The following is a 21,891-nucleotide window of genomic DNA, read 5'->3' on the forward strand; positions in this document are numbered from 1 at the left end:
TTTTATCCACCTGGATCACTTGCCATCATGCAGTACAGATTGTGCACATCAGTTCTGTATAAGGCACATGAAGAAAAAGTGGCCTAGTTAATAAAAATGTTAACACTCCCATCCCCTTATTCAACATCATTCTGTTCAAAGTGATACATTGTGGGAGCAATTTGCATTCAATTAATCTGCTAATGAAGAAGTGGGAATTGCTGTGGAGTGAAACTCCGCTTAATTACCTAATAAACAACTAGGAAAACATTTCAAGTGGACTAAATGTTTTGGTTTGGTGACAGAAAATGCTGAAGGCAAAAAGGAAATTACTTGCTTTTGTTCTCAGTGAGAAAATTGTCAGTTTGGGGCTTACATTCTGGCTTACATCTTCTTTAGAAGCATGGGATTTCTCACCATTAGTTTCAGATAGCAGCAATCACTATGCTCCCCATGCCTGATTTAAGGATTTAAATTATAATGCCCTATCTGTATATATAATAAAGAAGAGTGTTTGTTTGTATCGGACAGAGGAAGGGCGGACGGTGTATGTGCCAGCGTTCTGATTGGCTGCCGCTGTGCTTCTATTTGCATATGGTCTCTGATTGGCCAGCTTCAGTAGGAGCCCCTGGTGGAGAAGAGGGTTCATGGCAGAAACGGGGCATGACAGAAGGAAATTTGCATATGCTCTCTGATTGGCCAGCCTCAAATCCAACATTCCGAGATGAGAAAGAGAGGAAAGGAAAGGCCGGGGGCTGGGTCACAACACTACCAATACAGACCGAAATAGGCACACAGAGCCCCCATCACCCACTCTACATCCTACTGCAGTTTGGAGGAGGATGAACCATGGATGGTGGGACTTGCAGTACCACCACTCACATTCTGAGACCGCTGTTAACCTTATCCAATGACTGATCAGGACCAAACTTCACACAGAGACCTCTCATGACCCACTTTACGTCCTGGTGTGGTTTGGCTGGGGATGGACCGTGGATTATGGGACTTGCAGTACCATTGCTCATTCTTCAGACCACTGCAACCCTCATCCAATTACCAATAAATACCAAACTTGGCACACTGAGTCTCCATGACGCACTCTACATCCAGGTGCAGTTTGAAGGAGGATGCACCATGGACGATGGGACCTGCAATACCTGCACTCCCTTCCTAACACCATTATAACTGCCAACAATGATGGATAAGGACCACAATTTACACAGAGAGCCCGCATAACTCACTCTACATCCTGGTGCGGTTTGGAAGAATTTGACAATGGATGATGGGACTTGCAGTCACTTCACTCACTTCCTGAGACCACTGAGACCCTCGCCAATGACTCATCAAGACTAAACTTGGCACATGGAGCTTCAATGACCCACTCTACATCCTGGAGCAGTTTGGAGGACGACAGACCATGGATGATGGGACTTCAAGTACCTCCACTACCCAAGACTGCTGCAGAACTCATCTAATGACCAATCAAGACCAAAGTTGGCACACAGAGCCCCCATGACCCACTCTACCTCCTGCTGCAGTTTTGGAGAAGGGTGGACCATGGATGATGGAACTTCCAGTACCTTCACTCTCATTCTGAGACCTCTGCAAACCTCATCCAATGACGGATCAACACCAAACTTGGCACATAGACCTCTCATGACCCACTTTACGTCCTGGTGTTATTTGGAAAACCTTGGAGATGGATGATGGGACTTACAGTACCTTTGCTCACTTCCTGAGACCACTGAGACCCTCGCCAATGACTAATCAAGACTAAACTTGGCACATGGAGCACCAATGACCCACTCTACATCCTGGTGCAGTTTGGAGGAGGACAGACCATGGATGATGGGACTTCAAGTACCTCCACTCCCTTCCAAAGATTGCTGCAACCCTCTTCTAATGACCAATCAAGACCACACTTGGCACACAGAGCCCCCATGATCCACTCTACATCCTGCTGCAATTTGAAAGGGGATGGACTTTGGATTATGGGACTTGCAATACCTTCACTCACTTACTGACACCACTGCCACCCTCATCTAATGACTGATAAAGACCAAACTTGGCACACAGAGCCCCCATGACCCACTCTATATTCTGCTGCTGTTTGTAGGAGGATGGCCCATGGATGATGGGACTTCAAGTACCTTCACTCACTTCCTGAAAATAATGCTGCCATTATCCAAAGACCAATAAAGACCAAACTTGGCATACAGAACCACCATTACCCACTTTCTCTAATAACCCGGGCAACGCCGGGTCCCCAAGCTAGTATATAAATAAATTGCAGACTTTTTTTTCCAACTCAAAGTAGTCATTTACAGAGTTGATGCATATGCTGCTCTGAATGTCCATGACTGGTGGGACCGGATGTACATTCAGATATATAGGTTCACCTCTGCAAATTAATTTATTCCTTTTTTTCAATTTAGAGAAATCATTTCTCTTTATTTTCTGCCCAAACAAGAAAATTGCAGAGGTTGTTGTTGTTGTTGTTGTTTTAAAAGGAATGACTGTAGATATATATGGAATCCTCTATATACAAGGGTTATTATTTATTATTATAATGTATATAAAACATTTATATTCCACCCTTCTCACCCCGAAGGGGACTCAGGGCAGAGCCCAGCATATATACAGCAAACATTCAATGCCGGGACAAAAAATTCTTATATACATACATAAACATTAAAAACATTTATCAAAATATTAAAATACACCATTTAAAACCGTCCTAGTCATTCACGTCAAATCTAAGTGGCCTGGTAATCTTTCCTCTTGCTGCTTTATTGCCTGAAAGCTTGGTCCCACAGCCAAGTTTTTACCATCCTTCTAAAGGACAGGAGAGAGGGGGCTGACCTGATCTCACCAGAAGGGGAGTTCCATAGCCGGGGAGCAATCACTGAGAAGGCCCTGTCTCTCGTCCCCACCAATCTTGCTTGTGACAATGGCGGGATGGAAAGCAGGGCTTCCCTGGAGGATCTTAATCTCCACGATGGTTCATAGGGAGAGATGTGTTCAGACAGGTAATTTGGTCTGGGGTCGTATCCAGAAAGTAAGGTTACAAGGCACATAGCTCTTTCTGAGAATTCTTACAGAGGAAGTTGATACTACTGCCATGTAAGGGGAAGCCAGCGGGAGGTGAACAAGCAGAGCCAGTCATCAGAAGCTCATCGACTGGCATTGTGGTGAAGGTTAGAAATAAGCGTCTTCATTCCATTTCCCTCCAAGTGCAAAGTGTGCACTGTAATACGCTACCTAAATGCTAAGGGCATTTCATTGTGAAATCATTGTGTGATTCATTGTGAAATCATTTCAATTTATGGAGAGGATGTAATATCAAGACAGCATGTGGCAAAATGAGTACGGAATATATTGTGAGACCATGAAGAAACTTCACAGAGCTATCCAAAACAAATGTGGGAAGCTAATGGTGGGAGTCTGTCTCCTTCATGGCAAGTGTTGTTGACTTCATTTGTTTGGGATGTTTTAAGCCACTCCTCTCACAGCTCTGATCTTACACCTAGTAACTATCATCTGTTCACTAAATTGAAGGAACACATTTTCTGATTATGAGGTGAAAACTGAAGTGACAAACTGGCTGAAAAGGGTAGAGGGAAACTTCTATGATACAGGCATCAAAAACTCATCCCACAGATGACAAAATGTATTGAACTGAATGGTGATTGTGTGGAAATATAAAGTAATACCTATGCTACAATCCATGTAAGTTTTACTAAAATATATCTATTCTTTGTATTTTAAAAAAATCTTGTAACCTTACTTTCTGGATAACCCTCGTATGAGTAATGAAATGTTGATGTTCTGTTCCCTAGAGCATCATCTTAATTCTAATCAATTTTTCAGCTTGTCACTATAGCCTAAAACCCAAATCCTGTTAGGGAATTATAAATGTGTATGCACTGTAGTTACACAGTCACCTGATGAATCCCCACCTTCCTCTCAACTTATTGTCATATTCATTAATTCAATACATAGAACTTTCTAAAATGAAGAGGATTTGTGTCATTCTGTTACATTATCTTACAGACTATTAACAGCTTATACAAATTGTCTTCATGCAACTGCATCAGGTGGATGGAATGAAATTAATACTTCTTATAATCTACTACCTGAGTTGGTGCTTAAAATAATTAGATTCAACTGTATGCTGATCTGTTTTAGTGAGCCTGATAAACGTCATTGTGACAATAGCTGGCATTTCCTCATGATCGATATTGTTTCTTGAGCCCTGTCATTTGTGTTTTGCTAGAAGTACAGTAACTACAGAATTTTCTACAGAGTTCCATGTCTCACCTGAGATGCAGTACAGTTGATATTTCAAATCCTAACCAACATTTGCAGTAGCAGTACGTGGATCACTATTTACCTATAAAGCCCTAAACGACTCCGGCCCTGTTTACCTATCTGAACGTATTCTCCCCTACGAACCATCAAGACCACTAAGATCATCTGGAGGGGCCCTGCTCTCGGTCCCACCGCCTGCACAAGCACGGCTGGTGGGGACGAGGGACAGGACCTTCTCGTTGGTGGCCCCTCGACTTTGGAACTCCCTGCCATTAGAGATCAGAACTGCCCCCTCCCTCGTGACATTCAGGAAACTAACAAAGACCTGGTTGTGGAACGTGGCATTTGACAACTGATTTAATTCTTTGCCCACATGAAAGGAGGATGATGAATGGGATTGTGATGGTGTTGGATGATTTGGCTCTTTTAACTGTGATGATAATGTTTTAATGTGTATGGTGCTGATATTTTAATCGTGTAATGAAGTGGCATTGTGTTGTTGTTGTATATTCTTTGTATGTTAACACATGTTGTGAACCGGTCCGAATCCGGTATATAAAACCTCGAAATAAATAATAATAAATATTTAGATTAGACCCTTTTCTTTATAGGTCTGCCTTGTGTTCTAGAAATGTCAATGGAAGGAGCAAAATTACTAGATTGGATTCTTAGCATTAAAAGTTGGAATATGCCTAGCTGATATTGGGAAGTGGGATTCCCACTACCTAGTGGCTGGACAAGTGACAAGAATCATTGTATATTGTCCCTGATTTTTGCCTTTATTCCTCCTATTGCCTTTGTACTCCCATCCCTCTCTCTTGCTCTCTTCCTCACTTTCCCCTCTGTATTTAGTTGTTAATTGCTTCTCCCTCCCCCTCCCCCACATCTTAATGAATAGTTTAGGATATTTATATTAATTAACTGACTAATTAACAAATTAAAGCCCATCTGAAGTTTTCCATATTAGCTTCAAGTAAAGCTAGGTGTATACTACTTACAACGATTGGAATCCTATTGCCTAAGTGTGACCACATAACCTATGATTATGCAGTTGTAACTGTTATGTATTGGTGATCACTACACAGCCTCTACAATGCCCTAAATCTCACTTACTGGTGAGCAGATGACGCAGTCAAGAGGTGCTTATTTTTGTTTCATTGGGACAAATAATATTTCACATCCCCACTACCACCCTCAGACAAACAATGTCCAGTTTGGAGAGCATTTGTGACAGTGGTCCCTTTTCTGTCAGTCGAATTGACAATTACTCACAAGAGGTAGTAGAAATGTGAAGTAGTTCCTTCTTGATTGATAGAAAAACAGAGCCCTATCCATCCCATCAGCTTCTCAAAGTAAGTGGGTGTGGGGGTCACACTGTAAATCACTATTTCTTAGCATTGATACAGTGCTATCCTATTTGCACATGGGAATATAAGGTTCTTGAAAACATTTTAATCTATCATTAAAAAAATCTAAAATATAAAAGGGCCATATTTTGCATTTTTAAAACTTTAAAGCTTATGTTTTGCATTTGTAAAGTATCTTGAACAATCACGAAAGCAGTTAAAATATCAACAATCTGAAATTATTTATATTGAATAAAGACTCTTGGGGTGATAATGTGGCTGTTTGGATGAAAAACATTCCCTTCCTCTGCAGTAGCACATAATGCTCCCCCTGATAAGACTCTGCTTTCTTCTTTGGGTATTTAGCAGTGACTGATGGTACTATCAGAGGTACTGAACCTTACCCCCCCCCCCTTCCAACAGGTTCATCACCTTGGATAGCTCCAAATAGATTCACCACTCCATTAATGCTGAAGCCACCAGCTGTCAATGTCACAACTGATAATATTTAGCTTTCAGAAACATCATAAAAATAATCATAAATGCAAGACAAATGTAACAAAAAAGTGTTTAAAATGTACAGTTCTCCCTCTGTCGTTTTGGTAGCATTCGGAATGTGATCAAGAGAAAGCCATGCATTTATATAACGTGATATGGTGATGATTATCCTGAAGCCTTGTCTTAGTGAGTAGAGTCGTGCATTTTACTTGTCAAATATAACTATGTTTTTAAAATTTAATATAGTCAGATCCCATGTGATACATTTACTGATAAAGCTGTTTCTATCACTTGAATTGGTGATCCAGAGCACTATGAAACCCAGTTTTCTGAGTACTTCCAAGAACTTATGTGGAAGGAGAAACAAAAAAAGTTAAATTATATTGGCATGACATGAGTCTTTGCATTAAAATTTTAAAGGCAGAAATGCACACATACTAATGTACTGTTTGCCTGAAAGAAGGCAGCAGAGAAAGAACAAGCAGAGCCAGATGTTTCAAAGAGGATACCACACATTATTTTCACATGATACAAACAAGCAAGATATGTAAATTATCAAATATTTTTTTTTAAAAAATCATTGCACAACACTTTTATCCTATAATCAGGGGCGGCTCAACCCATTACGCAAAGTAAGCATTTGCAGTACAGTTGATTTTGCCCAGGGGTGCTCTTGAGGCGCTCTTGGGGGGAAATAGACTTTGACATATGCGAGTTGTAGTTACTGGGATGTATAGTTCACCTACAGTCAAAGAGCATTCTGAACTCCATCAATGATGGAATTGAACCAATATGGCACACAGAACTCCCACGACGAAAAGAAAATATATATCAGTGATTGGTTTGGGGGGAGGGGGGATACTGTTTGCTTACCATTGAAAATTACTTAGGGCCACCTTTGCCTATAATACATATGGATGTATGCATTTTGGAAGTAGTAGGAGCCAGAAAATGAAAAACAGGGAAACTGAAGAGGAAGGCAGAGAGAGGGTTTAATTAATGTGTCCTATGAAAGGGGCACTTTCATTATCTGGGTAACAGGACCTCTTACAGGTAAATAAAGGGTTGATGGCATGTTAGCTTTTAAGTAACATTTATTGGGATTAGCGTCACAGGACAGCATCAGAAATCACAGAAAGTAATAGCCCAGTGAGAGCAACTAGTGGTCAAAGCTTCAAGACACTTCAGAAAAAGTTCTAAAACCTCAGAGAACTATAACAGAAGAAGAAACAAAGAAAGACAGAGAACCCAAAACATAGGCTTTCACTGTTCCTTTATTTTTTATTCCCAATCAAAACTGAGATCTTTAGATGCGATCATGCTTCAGGTACAGTTGGAGACTTTGGCTACCTAATTACTACCTTTGTTACACCACCCAGGGCACCTCCTAGTAGCTATTATAGGTTGCAACCGTTCACATCCATGGTGTAGTTTACTTCAGGTCCCACCTTATTGGCATTTGAGTAGATGTTTTCCCAGCCTGAAGCTGCTGCCCAATTTTCACTGATACTTGCACACACTTTAATACATATGGCTTCCTATGTTATCTCTTAGATCAGAGCTCCTCAAACTTTTTAAGCTGGGGACCATTTCACAGTCCCTCAGATCGTTGGGGGTCTAGATTATAGTTTGAAAAAAAACATGAAATAATTCATATGCATACTGCACATATCTTATTTGTATTGCAAGAGAAATGAAAGAATAATACAGTTTTTAAAATGAACAATTTTAACCAATTTAACCTAGTATTTCAATGGGAAGTGTGGGCCTGCATTTGGCTGATGAGATACTCAAATTAATTAAGATTGTATTTGTGTGGCTCTAAATTGTTTCAAACTTAGGGTGACCGTAAGCTGAAAGTTTAGGAAAATGATTGTACCTGGCCCACGGGCCTAAGTTTGTGGACCCCTGTCTTAGATTGTATTATCTCTTATATTCCATACACTATAGATTATGTCAGATCACTTTCAATACGTATTAGTGTATTCCCAGGCTTCAAAGATAGAACCCCAAAATGCTTGTCTTATAACATTTCATCCCATACAATGTTAGTCCGAAGTGCTGTGATCCACCTCAAGCTATGGTGAGAGCCAGGCAAGATATTATTATTATTATTATTATTATTATTATTATTATTATTATTATTTTCTTGCATCTAATTCTCTTCTTTACAAATTGCAGCCATCTGCAGCAGCTAGCACACAGGGAAGATAATTGTGGTTGTTTCTGACATTAATAGGGCCTGATGAAATGAAATAAAATAAATGTTAGACACAAACTGACACCTGTTCTGCTCCAGTAAGTTCCTGATAATCCAATGCTTAAGAGATACTAAGGAATGCTAGTGTTGTTGATCTGGCTACATATAGGACTGATTTTGTGAAATTAGTAACCAGGTAATAAAAAAACAAATTCCAGGAAATCTGGCCACACATACTGGCAACTATAAAGCAAAGAAACTCCAAGTATGGAGAAGGAGGTACCATGCCTATGTTATGATGTATGTCATCCTGAGCCAAAATGTTTCTGTACAATCTATCTGAAAGCTGTTACTATTACAGGACAACTCTCTTACCCACACACACACTCCATGGATACCTGAAACCTTGAATAATAGTGTACCTTGTATTTTAATTATTCTTGGGCTAGAAGTATACCATAGAATTACACTGGAGGACCTAGAGTGGGTGACTGAGATGATAGATATCAGATCTGTATCTGTAGACAACAATATAATTGAGTTTCCCCTTCCAGCCAGCCTGGATGGGAAGGGCTATTTGCTCACCCCAATGTATTGAGACCATTAAAATAATCCCTGCTGGGACTATGGTCTGGGGGTGGAGTGCAGCATTGGAACAGTGACCATTTGCCCACCCTTCTCATCCTCCAGTAAGGGGTCAAGGGGTCACTTTGGGGCCAGGTAAGAATCCCCCCCCCTTTAACAGGGTTTTTTTTGTGTACCCTACAAAGTTTAGGTTAATGAATGATTGGCATTAGATGACTGTCATTCAGGTCACAGGGATGCAATTAACATCCCAGTGTACATCAGAGGCATCCATTTTGGTGGAAGACAGGAATAGCAACCCCCACTGGTGTGTTTGCTCAACCAAGGTGAGGATGAACAGAAAAGGCCTTAGAGCTGCAGGGGAGTTACAGGGATTTGAGTACTCTATGCAGCTACCCTAAGCAGTTGCTCTGGTTGCAACTCATGTTGAGTTATGCAGGGAACTCAGGTGTCTCATCCAAGTTAGCTGAGAAGTGTGTCTGGGATGGCCATTCCCTAGGCTTATCCAATATCCAACATCAAGTTGAAACCCCCACTTTTAGTTGGTTGGAGTTCATGAAGAAAGTTTAAACAGGTAACAATTTAATAAAGGTTGCCCATATTTATGCCAATACAGTTGTCTGGTCTTGTTATTTCATTGATGGGTGGACAAAAGAAGGGAAAAGAATAAGAAAGGCAACCCTCAGGCCATTGTAACATGACTTTTTAAAGCAGTAGAAAAACTGTATGCATTGATAAAAATTTGTTATGTTTTTAAAATATTGCTTCAATACGAAAGTCATACAGAAATAGAGTGGAACAGATTTATAGGGTAAAACAAGTAGTAGACACAAAACAGGTAAAAACCCATTGTTCTAAAAAACACAATGCTTTTTTGCATTTTTATTTATATTTATTTATTTACAACATTTCTACCCCTCACTTCTCATCCCCGCAGGGGGACTCAAAGCGGCTAAAAGAATACACACAAAATGAAAAATAGAGGAGGGAAAGATAAAGGTTAAGGGACTCTTGTAACATCTTTACAAGTAATAGATGTGTTTTACCATGATCATTACGTTCCACAGATTACAATCCACTTTCTCAGACATGTTGATAGTATGGACTGAAGAACATTGACATCTTATACCCCAAAAGGTGGGGTTGCCTATGAAGACTGCCCGGAAGCTCCAACTAGTCCAACGTGCGGCAGCCAGAATGCTAACACGAGCAGGGTACAGGGAACATACTACTCCTCTGTTGTGCCAGCTCCACTGGCTGCCAATTAGCTTCCGAGCACATTTCAAAGTGCTGGTGTTAACCTATAAAGCCCTAAATGACTCCGGCCCAGTTTACCTGTCCGAACGTATTCTCCCCTATGAACCATCTAGGTTGTTAAGATTGTCTGGAGGGGCCCTGCTCTCGGTCCCATCGGCTTCTCAGGCGCGTCTGGTGGGGACAAGGGACAGGGCCTTCTTGGTGGTGGCCCCTCGACTCTGGAACTCTCTCCCACTGGAGATCAGAACTGTCCCCTCCATTCTGTCATTCAGAAAACGGGTGAAAACCTGACTATGGGGTTTGGCTTTCGACGAGTGAATCAATATTTCTGTGATCAGATAGATGACGATGAATGATGGACTACGCATTCGCTATGACGACTGATATTGTTATTATGTGATTGCATTGTTATAACGTTTTAATTGAATATGTTATATGATGTTTTTAATGATTGTTTTGTGATTTTATTGTTGGAAACCGGCCCGAGTCCCCCGATAGAGGGGAGAAGACCGGTATACAAAATTGCTAAATAAAATAATAAATAAATAATAAATATTTAGTTTTCACATACCAAAACTTTCTCCTTTCCCCTGTTCTCCGCCCCTATACCAAAACAGACTAACAAAAAACAATTACTTTGAAAATAAAGTATATTTTCTTTTTATTCTCAAGGTTCTATCAATGTAAACTTATTCAGAATCATTATCTGGCTTAATTTCAGATAGTCAAAAGTGAATGTTTTATTATATCTTCTCATTTTGTTACTGAAGGAAGTTAACCAAGTTATTGATGTCAGCCAAGTGGAATACTAGACGACAACAAAATGTGGAATTTGGAGAACAATGTTCAAAATGCCTTTTATTACAGCAATAAGAACCAAGCTTGCTTGTACTGGCATATATCAGTTCCTTTTTCTGAATCAGAGCCTGACTTTCTTACGGAAGAAAAATGCTTTAGGGAGGTTTAAAGCTTTTATTCCCTCTTTCTAGCAAAGGATGGCCTTTAAGAACAGCGGCTTATTTTAAAAATTGCTCAATGATGACAAAAGATTTAAGCAAGGCAGCTAATCTTGGAGGTTTGAAAGGGATACAGATGCAGAATTTTTGCCAGAATTGAACCAGGGATATTACATCTTAAAGGCTTCAGAGGCAGACTAAAATGGATTTTGCGGTAAATTGATAGCTCGGGATAATGGCTATCAACCAACAGAAGCTAATTATAGCTCTTCAAGAAATGTTTCAAATAAATTAAGGGATGATGCCAAAATTCTGTGAAAATCGAGCATTTTTGTGCCTCTTTAGTGATTAGAAGCATAATCAGAAACACACGGTCTTGGCATTACCTATATCAAGTTAAAAATATTTCTACCAACTGAGGCGTTATATATGTTGTGTTGTTGATTTGTCCTGTCTGATTGTTAACTGCTGTGGGATCTATGTGTTGATCCTATTGTTGTATTATGTTTTAATTGCACTGTAAACCGCATTGAGTCGCCTGTTAAGGGCTGAAAAATGCGGTATAAAAATGAAGCAAATAAATAAATAAATAAATAATACCAACTAGAATGTGAAAACTGCTGATGGCTGTATATGTTTGGGTGAGAAGTCTCAAACCCCAGTAAATCTCTCCCTCAGTCATTCACTGGAGGGCAGAGTTTGTGTGCAACACATGCCCTTTGTTACTGCCTTTAGTAAAGGAGGCTAACTTATTGACAGGGGTGAATTAACAGTCAACTTTCTAGGTTCTTGTAGGTTTTTTCTTTTCTTGTAGGTTCTTGTAGGTTTTTTTTGGGCTATAGAGCCATGTTCTAGAGGCATTTCTCCTGACGTTTCGCCTGCATCTATGGCAAGCATCCTCACTACCTCTGAGGATGCTTGCCATAGATGCAGGCGAAACGTCAGGAGAAATGCCTCTAGAACATGGCCCTATAGCTCGAAAAAACCTACAAGAACCTAGTGATTCCAGCCATGAAAGCCTTCGAGAATACAGTCAGCTTTCTATCCATTCAGTTTCTGTATTGAATGGAAGCAGGTGCCACCTTGCCCTTTGCACTAGAAAACAAGATGCTTTAGACAAGTCCTCCCAGTATCTGTTTTGATGTGTTAAGCTTTCTATTGTTTTTCTGGCTGATCCTCATTTTGTGGGGGCAAGCTCAGAGGCCTTCAGCAAATTTTGGGATACTGAGGGAAGGCAGCTGTAGATGATACAGAGCTTGAAGGCCACATTTCTGGAAATTGTCAGCATGACACTGTAGTAGTGGTTAGCAGTCGCCGGAATAGAAGATACATTTCTAATATAATACTGTATTCTGAGCTTTGTTTTGTTCTTAAGGATCTTGCCCTTCCCATTTTGAATTGGCAGCCCAGAGTATCATGAGGTGGGCCCAACATTCCAACTACCAAATCGTATCTTAGCAGGCAAATAGGAACCAAGAGCTTTCCATGAAGCAGAACCTACTCCTCTTGTGTACTTCACTGAGGCACCTGTGGTTTTATTTCTTTTAAATTGAAAACAAACCTGGGATAAGAAGTCATGTGGCAGTTATATAGTCAATTTTGGTAATAAGATATCCCATGTCATCCTAAGCCTTAGTGAATGTGTGATAAATCTGTTCTTATCAACATTTCACAACTTGTAGATTGTGTGTCCCTTGTTAGATTCTACCACACAAAACATGATATTAGTGGCTAATAATGACTCTCTTCTGTAATTCCCTCTTCAATTTTCTGCTTTAGAATTTTCAGAGAAGCTCATCCTTAAAACATGGACTGGCATCCCCTTAGTACCTACCTGGGCATCACAACCAGATACAGTGAAGACATCTGTCCTTGCACTGTGCTACTCTGCTGCTGAGTATGCATGCCCAGTGTGGAACACATCTCACCACACTAAAACAGTGGATGTGGCTCTTAATGAGACATGCCACATTATCACGGGGTGTCTGCGCCCTACACCAATGGAGAAATTACACTGCTTAGCCAGTATTGCACCACCTGACATCTGCCGGGAAGTAGCAGCCAATAGTGAAAGGACCAAGGCAGAGACATCTCCAGCACATCCCCTGTTTGAGTATCAGCCAGCACATCAACGACTTAAATGTAGACATAGTTTTCTAAAATCTACAGAGACACTCGCTGGAACACCTCAGCAAGTGAGAGTCCAAAAGTGGCAGACTCAAACCCAGAACCTCAACCAATGGCTGATACCAAATGAGAGACTCCCCCCTGGACACACAGAGGACTGGGCGACTTGGAAGGCACTGAACAGACTGCGCTCAGGCACCACGAGATGCAGAGCCAACCTTCAGAAATGGGGCTACAAAGTGGAATCCACGACATGCAAATGTGGAGAGGAGCAAACCACTGACCACCTGCTGCGATGCAACCTGAGCCCTGCCACATGCACAATGGAGGACCTTCTTGCAGCAACACCAGAAGCACTCCAAGTGGCTAGCTACTGGTCAAAGGACATTTAATCAACTACCAAACTCACAAATTTTGTATTATGTCTGTTTGTTTGCTTTGTTCTGTTAGAAATGTAATATAATTGACTGGCTGCCCTGACACGAAATAAATAAAAAGTATCTATCAATGTGCTAAGACAAGGGTGAGCAACTTTTGAAATACTGTTGTGAGATCTTGTTGGACTCTATGGCCTTTCAGCAGTATCCAGGACAAAGAGTGACAAATGCTGGGTGCTGTCATTCGGTACCTTGATAGTCACAATATGGAGTGTTTTTTTATGCATACCATCCTTAACATTCCTGATCTTCCATTCCCAGAAGTTAAAGAGGATTTGGGGTTGCTTGTTCTTGGATGGGAGAATACCAAGTGCTGCCATCTTAGAAAAAGCCAGTATGGTATAGTAGTTTGTGTGTTGGACCAGGACACTGAAAACCGGGGTTTGAATATCTCATTTACCATGGGAACCCACTGCCTCAGAAAATAAAGTCAATTCCACTCTGGACAAATCTTGCCAAGAAAACCTCTTATGGTCATCACAATTCAAAAATGATTTTAATGCACACAACAACTTTGTTTAAACCTGCATGAATAATTAACACTAGCCTCAGATAATCTTAATTTTTTAGCAGCAGCTAATGAAAATATATACAGCGGTCTAGGAATTCTGTGGTTCCCTGGAGATGCCACCATTGAAAGCTGCTATAGAGATTTTCCTTTTGTAATAAAGACACCACAAAATCATAGTAAAATTATCTTCCTGCTTAGCTTAAAATATCTGATACAGACTATAATATACTTTTTATCATGCTGTGAAATGCTGTGCATTCATTCTCTGCTCTGAATACATCTATAAGTCAATATCCCATTATTTCCCTTGAACTATAGAGGGGAAAATCACATTTAATTCACACCTTGGTTTACTTATTTATTTTTATTCTTTATTATTACAGTTGACTTATTCTTGAAACAACAAGGTTTTTCTTTTCAATTGAATATATTCTTTTTCCTTTGTATGGTACCTCAGAGGTATAAGTACTTTGATTTCTTAGGGGAAAAATACATAAAGTGCAAAGGAAAAATAAACTAACATCATAACCGAATGCATGTCTATTTAGAAATAAGATCAATTGAGTTCAGCAGGATTTCACTCAAGAAAGCATGTAAAGAACAGAAGTTAAAGGTGGGCATGGGCAGTGAATCCACTGTGAGTATAGTGTGTGTTTTATTCAAGGTGTGAATTACCATCTCATAACCTTCAATTCTGTGTTTCACTTTCCTCATGGTTCCTATATTCAAGTACTCCAGTTTGGGAGTCTATGTTTATGCCTACAGCAATTTGGCTTGATTTGTTTTGTTTTTTTTTTCACCCCATGCTAGTTACAGAACAAGTCTTACTTTCATTTCCCCAAGCAGAAGAAATATAGCAAACAACATAGGCTGGCTTTAAAAAGCAATAATCCATGAAAGGATCCAAATTTGTAACTCACCAAACTCCTGTTAGACATTCACTCAATTTTTAAAGTCCTAACCAGGCAGTCAAATTGCAGAATTTACTAAGTTACAATTGGGTCACCATGTTTATTCATACTTATTTCTTATATGTTACATTCCTACCTTTTGTCAGTCAACATACTTGGCTCTAATTCCTATTTTGTCTTCACAATCACTTAGTGCAGTTTGACTGAATATATGCATAACCCCTCTTAGACTGAGGATAGGGATATATACGAGGGATATTTTTAAAGTAATGTCCATTTTGTTGTAGACACTAATAGTTCGCACGCATACCGCAACGAGCGTGTGCGTCGTGTACTGGCATGCCTCGGGAACAACTGTGCTCAGTTTCTGCTCTGTAGCTAACCTGTACGGTTCTGTTCTGTGCTTTAAAAATGTTTAAGACTATCAACTCGCCCGTTGCATGTTAGGTTTGTTCAGTGATGCGGTTTTTGTCAGCAAGGAACCTGCCTGCTGCAGAAATTCATCAACAGATTTGTGAAGTGTACGGTGATACTGTTATGAGTGAAAGCAAAGTGCGTAAATGGGTACGACAATTCAAAGATAGCCGTGACAACGTCCATGATGAGGACCACTCCGGTCGCCCTTCTTTGATTACAGATGATTTGGTGGCTTCAGTTGAAGCGAGGAGTCGTGAGAACAGGTGCTTCACAATAACAATAATAAAAATCTTTGAATTGTCGTACCCACTTATGCACTTTGCTTTCACTCATAACAGTATCACCGTACACTTCACAAATCTGTCGAAGGTTCCTGCTGCATGAACTACTAGTGTCTACAACAAAACGGACCTTACTTAAAAAATACCCCTCGTATTTTCACAGATGTAAATGTGACAGGCAAGAAAGGAAAACATTGATACTGTTGTGAGAAAGTTATCAAAAACTCTGCAATTTCCAAAATGTATTCAAAGTTTAGGACTTAATTTTATGTAAAATTTTGGGTCATTTTCTGTGCAGAAAATATATTCCTTGCATAGAAAACAACACATTTTTGTATGGGTCATGCTGTTTTCTATGCAAAAAAAAGTTATTTTTATGCTAGGAAAGAATAAGGAAAAAACATAGAATTTTCATTTATCACAGAATATATCTCAAGCTGTGAAGATTCTTAGCCTTCCAAGACATCTTGTCAAAAATATTTTTGACAAAATTATGGATATTTTCAAATATTCTTTTAATCTAAGTGGACAGGAAGATGTCCCAGGATCATCCAGTGAAATTCATGACTAAATAGGTATGGGTTTCAGGGTCTTTCCATCCTATTCGAAATTTCATAATTTGGGATTTGGGTGCATATTTATAAAATGGATCATCTCCCACAGACATCACATCTCATTCATGCAATGCCATAAGCCAAGAAAAATAAGATTCTGTTTCCGTTCTGAAATAAAATTTTCTGCACTACTAAAATTAGAACATGACCATGATCTATATTAAGTCTGCCTTCCACCTTTTTTTTTAGATATATAGATGGGGTTGCACTCCCCCTGAAGTAACAGGTCTGCAGTTTGGGAGTTCTCCTGGGCTGACACTTGAAACACAGGTGTCGGCGGTGGCCGGGAGAACCTTCGCACAATTAAAACTTGTGTGCCAACTGTGACCATACCTCAAGAAGTCTGACTTGACCATGGTGGTCCATGCCTTAGTTACCTCTAGACTGGACTATTACAATGCTCTCTACATGGGGCTACCCTTGAAGACGGCCCGGAAATTACAATTTGTCCAACGGTTGGCAGCCAGATTAATAACTGGGGCCTCTTACGGGGAGCAGTCAACCCCCCCTGTTTAAGGAGCTCCATTGGCTTCCGTTCATCTTCTGGTCCCTATTCAAGGTACAGGTTCTTACCTATAAAGCCCTAAATGGTTTTGGACCCGCCTACCTTCGTGACGTATCTCCCTCCATGAACCAGCCCGAACTCTTCATTTGGGCGAGGCCCTCCTTTTGCCCTTGCCAGTCTCTCAAACTTGACTTGTGGGTACGAGGGAGAGAGCCTTCTTCTCTGTGGCTCCCCGACTCTGGAACTCATTGCCTGGATAGATTAGGAAAGCCCCTATGTTAGAAACCTTTAAAAAGAGTCTCAAGACCTGGCTCTGCCGTTGCGCTTTTGGAGAGTAGCTACATAATTTTATGCTATTGCTCCCTCAATGTTCGTGTCCCAGGAGTTTTCCTCCCCCACGTATGAAGGTTTGTTTATTTTCCTGTCTCTCTATGAGTTCTCCCTTACAATTGGTTCTGTCCCCTTATCTCACCCGGAGTTTTTAAATCATTTTATGTACATGTGGCCTGCTCTTTGTCATTTTTTGGTTTCCATGCTCTGTGTATACTGGTTTATATGGTTTGATGTGCTCAGTTTAATGTTATCTTGTTCATTTTACTGCAATTTGTATTTTTATATTGAAATTGTTGTTTGGGCTTGGCCCCATGTAAGCCGCTCTGAGTCCCCGTTGGGGAGATGGTGGCGGGGTATAAATAAAGTTTTTTTATTTTTATTTTTATTATTATTATTATTATTATTATTATTATTATTATTATTACTATTATTACTGTAACATTCAATCACATGAAAAGCCCTGCAAAGCCTGCTGATTATTTCATACCTGTTTGTTTTTTGCCTCAGTAAAGATGATGATGGTTTGATGTTTTATTGTACTGGATGAATCTAGCTGCAAGCACTTTATAAATATAACAATTTTGGGGGTGTTTTTCTTCAGTGGGCAATGAAGGCTTTATGTCAATGGATCAGGGCATCTTGGGGGGGGGGGGTAAGATTCAGTATGTTGGATAGCTTCTGTAAAGTTCAGATTCAAATCTGAAGTGGATTCACTGACCTCCAGTCACCAACTGTCCTTAGGTCATGGTTTACTTGAAGCCAATTCCTCTTGAAAGACTGGGCTTGAATATGTGAGAATGTGAAAGAGAAAATCCACATGTATGCATACATACATGCATGAACCAATAGTCTCATTCACATTCATTTGAACGGTCAATTCGACCAGCACCAGTCATTACTATTCATGGGATCCATGTTTTGATTATTATGGTATTTGTCCCTCATATCAGCTATTTCTGTTTCCTCTGCAGAAGAAACTCTCTGACTGACAGTCGGTTCCCAGGCTTTACCCAGCAACTCACAATTCAGAACATTGCTTGTTCAGCTGTAACACAGCTTGTTATTAACTCCAACAACTCTCACAATAAATAAGCAATGGAAACACAGAGACAGGGAAATGGGTTTCTGTAAATATTTTCAAGCATGAGCATTACACTTCACATTTTCCCTCATGATGATGCCCTCCTGTTCTCTGGGCCTCTGTCAAAAGGAGCTTTCCCTACATGTTCTCAGTCTTAATCCAGAATTCTAACCACAACACCACACTTGCTGTGAGAGTTAAGTCTGTACTGTGATTGTTTAGTCACATGCCATGCTGGCTGGAATAAAGCAGTAGTCTCATATCAGCAAAACCCTGAAGAAATCCAGAGACTCGTGGCTTGAGCATAATCATTCAGTGGGTTGTTGTAGGTTTTTTTCGGGCTATATGGCCATGTTCTGGAGGCATTTTCTCCTGACGTTACGCCTGTATTTATGGCAAGCATCCTCAGAGGCAGTGAGGTCTGTTGGAAGTAGGAAAATGGATTTATATATCTGTTGAATGACCAGGGTGGGAAAAAGGACTTTTGTCTGCTGGAGCTAGGTATGAATGTTTCAACTGACCACCTTGATTAGCATTTAATTGCCTGGAAGTGCCTGGGGGGAATCTTTTGTGATTTGATGTGCCTGATTGTTTACTCTCTGTTGTTTTGCTGTTGTAATTTTTGAGTTTTTTAATACTGGTAGCCAGATTTTGTTCATTTTCATGGTTTCCTCCTTTCTGTTTAAATTGTCCACATGCTTGTGGATTTCAATGGCTTCTCTGTGTAGTCTGACATGGTGGTTGTGAGAGTGGTCCAGCATTTCTGTGTTCTCAAATAATATGCTGTGTCCAGGTTGGTTCATCAGGTGCTCTGCTATGGCTGATTTCTCTGGTTGAAGTAGTCCATTATGTATTATTACAATAATAATAATAATAATAATAATAATAATAATAATAAATTTTATTTATACCCCGCCACCATCTCCCCAACGGGGACTCGGAGCGGAAAAAACCTACAACAACCCAGTGATTCCAGCCATGAAAGCCTTCGACAATACATAATCATTCAGGTTAGAAACACATGCAATATTAAAAGGTGGCACAATAATCCTTTTTTCAAATGTCACTAAACATATTTAAAATTGTGCTGTCAGATAAACATACAAGTGAAGAAAATGCTTACCATAGCAGTTAGGCAAAATGAGCAAATATTGTTACGACTTCTACTCAATAAATATGGATAGCAAGCAGTGTTTAGTGTGTGATGCAGGACTTATCAGTCTGAACTCATTGCCATAAGCATTCTGGTAAGAATGGGAGAAAACCTGTATCTCTGCTCATCTTGGAAGAATTCAAGCCTCATTTTAAAATACAAACTTGAATTTTCCTTCAAAATGTCTCATTCCTGCATTCAGAACAACTACCAATGTTTAGCTCCCACCCATGTCTCAAACACAGCTGGTGGGAATGAGGGAAAGTGATTGTCCCCCAACTCTGGAACTCCCTCCCTAAGGAAATACTCCCTCCTTGCTTTAAAAAAACCCACTGAAAACATACTTCTGCTCATTGGCTTATGAAGAGGGGGAGGATTAGATAACAATATTGCTACTATACCTCTGATTAATATCTGTCACTAGTATCCAAGCTCTGTTTACTCTTCTACCCCAGTTAACATCTTTGGCAATAATCAACTTATATACCCCCAAGGAATTCTGTCAGCTCTAGGAAATTGGCACTTCTGTTTGATGTTTTGTTTTATGTTGATATAATTTATCTGATTGGTTATATCTTATCTTAATTTTAGATGTTAACTTATAATTTGTTTTTATATGTTGGATTTTTTTTTTTTTTTGCTATTATGTGTGTATTGGCTGTTATATTCAGGCATTGAATGTTTGCTTTTTTGTGATTGGAATTCAGGGAAATAGGGTGGAATGTAAATAAAGTTTTATTATTATATTATTGTTTACTTCTACTGAATGGAAGCCATGTCAGACTGGTTCAGACTGATACAAACACTATTATTATTATTATTATTATTATTATTATTATTATTATTAAAAATGTACAGTTTCCAGAGGTTGGGCAAATTTGTTGGTGTTTGAAACGGATCATAGAATCATAGAATCAAAGAGTTGGAAGAGACCTCATGGGCCATCCAGTCCAACCCCCTGCCAAGAAGCAGGGATATTGCATTCAAATCCCCCCTGACAGATGGCCATCCAGCCTCTGTTTAAAAGCTTCCAAAGAAGGAGCCTCCACCACACTCTGGGGCAGAGAGTTCCACTGCTGAATGGCTCTCACAGTCAGGAAGTTCTTCCTCATGTTCAGATGGAATCTCCTCTCTTGTAGTTTGAAGTCATTGTTCCACGTCCTAGTCTCCAGGGCAGCAGAAAACAAGCTTGCTCCCTTCTCCCTGTGGCTTCCTCTCACATATTTATACATGGCTATCATATCTCCTCTCAACCTTCTCTTCTTCAGGCTAAACATGCCCAACTCCTTAAGCTGCTCCTCATAGGGCTTGTTCTCCAGACCCTTGAGCATTTTAGTCACCCTCCTCTGGACACATTCCAGAGGAATGTCTATATCTAATTAGGACATGTTCATCTCCATTGTTTTCATCTCCCCAAACCATCTCATTACCAGTATCCAGAAGAGATCACTATCACATCTACCCACTGCACAAAGACTCTTTTTTGCACATGGAGCACTTATCACTTTAAGCACAAAGGATCTTTTTTGAACTCTCCACAGAATAACATTAAGATCTTCTTTTGCCCAACCCAGAGGTGACTCTTTCATTCCAGATGATGGTACCCAAGTTAGGAATGGATGAAATAAAAGCAAAGGGGCAAAGCACATGAAGCAGATTCTCCAGCACCAGAGTCTACATACAAGTCACAGAAATGCAGCAGAGAGAGTGAAACGGGGTCTACAAAGTGTTCACAGAGAGTGAGGGAATAACCCAAGGATCTTCTTCATATGGCCCCCTTCATCAAGAACTTGTTTCCCTTCCTTCTCAGCTGCTGCATCTTCACTTGTTGAAATAAGGTAAGAATTAGAGACAGGTAGTCTGTTGTAACTAGCTTTATTAACTCCTTTCTGGTTAATTGTCCATTTAAAAAACCTTATGCCTGTAAGACCCCTGAAGAGAGGTTTAGCAGGGACCAGAGGTTTAGCACAGCTGGTAAATCATCAGCAACTCTAAGATCTATCAACCGAAATGTTGCAAGTTCTAACCCTGGGTTGGTGTGGGCAACCAACCATCAGCCCTGCGCACTGTTTACCTAAGCAGTTCAAAAACAGCTTTAGCTGTAATTAGAGAAATTAGGTACCGCTAAAAAGTGTGTGTGTGTGGGGGGGGGGGGTGTTTTACAATGCCATAAAGAAAAAGAAGATCAGAAAATGCTGGAATGAGGAAGTCCTGATGGGTCTTTATCATAGAGGATGGAGCGACAGCAGCCCCTGTGGCACAACATAAAAACTCCTTCTGTCTGTGTACTGTCTATACAAACGGCATTGAATGTTTGCCATGTATGTGTACTTGTGATCCACCCTGAATCCCCTTCGAAGTGAGAAGGGCGGAATATAAATAAAGTGTT

The sequence above is a fragment of the Anolis sagrei genome, chromosome 4, assembly GCF_037176765.1.
Source record: "Anolis sagrei isolate rAnoSag1 chromosome 4, rAnoSag1.mat, whole genome shotgun sequence".
In the NCBI taxonomy this organism is placed as follows: Eukaryota; Metazoa; Chordata; class Lepidosauria; order Squamata; family Dactyloidae; genus Anolis; species Anolis sagrei.